Source organism: Dermacentor albipictus, unplaced genomic scaffold, assembly GCF_038994185.2.
Source record: "Dermacentor albipictus isolate Rhodes 1998 colony unplaced genomic scaffold, USDA_Dalb.pri_finalv2 scaffold_31, whole genome shotgun sequence".
In the NCBI taxonomy this organism is placed as follows: Eukaryota; Metazoa; Arthropoda; class Arachnida; order Ixodida; family Ixodidae; genus Dermacentor; species Dermacentor albipictus.
The window spans coordinates 2,258,061-2,262,300 of NW_027225585.1; positions in this window are offsets into that span (position 1 = coordinate 2,258,061).

The following is a 4,240-nucleotide window of genomic DNA, read 5'->3' on the forward strand; positions in this document are numbered from 1 at the left end:
CGGCGGCGCAACGGAGACCGGCGAGCTCCGTTGATTTCAATCACCGTTGGATTTCCAACGGCGCTCGCGCTGCCGTGTAACTCCGCCTAACGGCCGTTAAGGCCAACTGCCGTTTTCCTTAACGGCCGTTAAAGTGCCCGTGTAACAGGGGTATGAGCCGTTCTTTAAATATTGTATAAGGATACAAGTGCACCCTCTAAAATAAAGAAGGAAGAGTGTTGTGTTATCATCGCCGCTTGAGCGATAGTGGCGGCGCGACTATCGCGACAGCTTGCTATATTAGCCCAGTCATGCGGCCACCGCGCGCGCATTCCACTACGAGCCGTCATGGAATAAACCACGTTTGGTTCTGTACACGCCTCTTCTTTCGGCTGCGGTTTTCACCCCGGGAAAACACTACAGTCTTCATAAAAGCTTTCGACTTCCTGGTCATCATGACTGTATGTAGGGGCATAGACTTGTACCACCTTCAATTCGTACCTCTTATTAAGTTTCACAACAAGACCTCCTACCCTCTCGTTAATGCTATAGAATTCCTGTATGTTACCAGCTATTTCCTTATTAATCAGGAATCCGACTCCTAGTTCTCGTCTCTCCGCTAAGCCTCGGTAGCACAGTACGTGCCCGCTTTCTAGCACTGTATATGCTTCTTTTGTCCTCCTAACCTCACTGAGCCCTATTATATCCCATTTACTACCCTCTAATTCTGCCAATAACACTGCTAGACTCGCCTCACTAGATAACGTTCTAACGTTAAACGTTACCAGGTTCAGATTCCAATGGCGGCCTGTCCGGAGCCAGGTATTCTTAGCACCCTCTGCAGCGTCACTGATCCGACCGCCGCCGTGGTCAGTTGCTTCGCGGCTGCTGGGGACTGAGGGCCGGGGTTTGATTGTTGTATTCATATGGGAGGTTGTGGCCAAGTACTGCACCAGGGTGGCCAATCCTGCTCTGGTGAGAGAGTGCGTTACCGGTTCTGGTCGCCGGGATCAGGCCGCACTCCAGGCCTGTTTGTGCAATTTCCTCAACACACGGTTTTTTTTGTATTTTCCGGTGGAGAATTGCGCGGCACCGGGATTTGAACCACGGTGCTCTTGCACGGGAGACGGATACTTTACCGTCCCCGCAGTAGTTGAATTAAAAAATTAAATTATGGGGTTTTACGTGACAAAAGCACTTTCTGATTATGAGGCACGCCGTAGTGGGGGACTCCGGAAATTTCGACCACCTGGGGTTCTTTAACGTGCACCTAATTCTAAGTACACGGGTGTTTCTGCATATCGCCCCCATCGAAATGCGGCTGCCGTGGCCGGGATCCGATCCCGCGTCCTCGTGCTCAGCAGTCTAAGACCAGAGCCACTGAGCAACCACGGCGGGTCCCGCAGGAGTTGTACGCCTCATTTAACCTACAGTGGTGCCCTATTTGATCAGTCAAGGTTGACCAATCTGAGTTCGGTTATACCGCACGGATGGCACTCGGCTAGAGAACCTGGTATTTATGACTTGCACATGTGTCGCCATACCTAATTGAGGATGTATATAATTTTTTTAGGAGGGTTCCCGTACAGTCTTAAAGTAAAGGAAAAGACATTAAAAAGAAAGAAAAAGAAAAGGAAAAAAAGAATAAAGGGGGAAGAAAAGGAACATGACAGGTGATTTGAACTCATGACCCTTGGATGTTGCCCGGAAAGATAGCTCAGTCGGTTGGTTCGTCAGGCCCCAGGTTACTTTCAAGCGCCATAGCTCCTGCTCCGAGCCTCATACTTACGTGGAAAGGGACTGATGTTGTCCGCGACAGTCGATTTTTGTTGTTTGTTGTCCGCGACAGGCATAATTTCTTGGGAAAATGGGGGGCGAAAGATGAGGGGGGCAAATATGCGCTCACCGAGAGGGCATGCGCTCACCGAGAGCGTGGGAAGCTAGCCGCCAGAATAGCTATCTCAAGGACTGCTGCTGACGAGGGCGAAATACCTTCGTGTAATTATAATAACCCTAATAGGACTACTTTCGAAAGAACAAAAAAGAAAGAAAAAAAAGAAAGGAAACGGCCCAGAAGGCTATACTACGAGAGCTATGACTGATAATTTTCTATATATATATGTATTCATCTCATCTATGGGATCGCATGCGCGTGTTGTTGCTTTGTCTCTGCGTGTATTAGTGAAGAGAGCCAGTTTAAGGGCGGAGAGGAGTGAATGAAAGGAAAGCAAAATTGCAGCGCCGTTGTTTTAAAGCGCACCCGTGGTAGGGAAACGGAAGGCGATATAAGCGTGCGTGGCTATGATACGCACACGATAGCACAGCAATCAGCACTCGAATATAATTAAAACCCTAATAATAATTGTAAATATTAATCTCATCGATGGGATCTAATGCGCGCGTTGTTGCTTTGTCTCTGCGTGTTGTCTCTGCGTGTTGTCGCAGCGCCGTGGTTTTAAAGCGCAACCGTGGTAGAGAAACGGAAGGCGATATAAGCGTGCGTGGCCATGATACGCACACGACAAACTGCATTGAAATATTTAGACTTGAGGGGAAAGCTTCGTTAACAAACTATAACACGGCAATCAGCACTCGAATACGACGAGGGAAATTATTGAGACATGGAAAATTCCCTTGAAATAAATATGGTTTGCGAGACAAATGCTTGTAAGTATTGAACCTCTTAAAAGATGAGGGGGGAAATATACGCTCACCGAGAGGGCATCGTCAGCACGAGACCACTGCCAGGCACCTTACTGAAATGTGGGGAGCTTCGCGGCCGGAACGAAGCCTCCCTTCTCCGCCGGCCAAGAGGGGAAAACGCGCTTTCCGATCGCTCAAGGTTGCGCGGACATAGCAGTATAGCTCTAGCGTCTAGGAAAAGCTTAAACAAGTGCGAGGGCGGCACGCATAGCGTGGGAAGCTAGCCGCCAGAATAGCTATCTCAAGGACTGCTGCTGACGAGGGCGAAATACCTTCGCGTAATTATAATAACCCTAATAAGACTACTTTCGAAAGAACAAAAAAAAGAAAAAAAAGAAAGGAAACGGCCCAGAAGGCTATACTACGAGAGCTATGACTGATAATTTTCTATATATATATGTATTCATCTCATCTATGGGATCGCATGCGCGTGTTGTGACACAACAGTGGCCAAATGCTCAAATTCCTTTTAAGTAGAGTGCTGTGTGCTTTTATGACTTTGGTGAAGTTAGCATCTGAATTTGCCATACACACACCTGCAAATTATCTATTTATTAAACTCATGCACACATAATATCACTATAATGAGAAATGCATAGTGTTTTAGCTGTTCCCTGCAGAATGTTTTCTGACAACTGCTTTGATGATGGATAAATGGATGGATGGATGAAGAAATTTCTTGAGGCCTGTCGGTACGTGCGATTAGTGCGCAGCGGGCCACTTCCACGTCGGGACAGAGCGGCCATGCCCCTCCACCGCTTCGCGGGCCCGATGGACAGCTCAGAGCTGTGCTTCAAGGTCCGAGCTGTGTGGAGCTCGGTCCCACTCTCCCTTGGTGGTCCTGGCACCAGGGGGCAAGCCCAGGCCATGTGATCGCCTGCTAGTTATATCCTTAAAGTAGTGACACGCATTGTGAGGGTGCGCGTCCGGAAAGATTTTGTGCAGGAAGGCCAGGCATGCGTAGGTGCCCGTCTGAAGCCACCTGTACGTGACTTCTTGTGCTTTATTGGGTGCTTTGTGCGGTAGCGGCATGGTTCTCTTGACTAACTTGTAATGCTGGGTGAGATCGTTGTAAGTGACGAGGGGATCGCGCTCGCTTGCCCGAGTGGGAGTCCGGGCGCACACGGTGAGTTAGATCTTGTGCGGTCTCGTGTGCTGTCTCGTTGGGGTCACTTTTTAAGAAAAATATTTGATCACGAATATACTCTTAATGCTTCACACACAAAACAATTTGTTACCTTGTGTCCATGAAAGGGTTGTATTAAGAATAATTTTTTGGCAGCCTTGTTGACAGTTTGACCGCATCAATCAGTGAATATTTAACAGGCACTCTGCAACACTTTTTCAAGAATGAAAGCCAACCGACTCCAACACATGCGATTTTACATTTTGTCACAACCTTAATGCAGCTGGCACATCTGGGTTCAAGCTTATATAGTGCTAACTTAGGCAAGTTGGCACATGTTGCAGCACTTCATTTGTCTCCTTTATGTCCTATGTGTTGTAATGCTATGTTATTTATTCAAGCTCATACTTCTGAGCAGCAAGCAAAATGCAG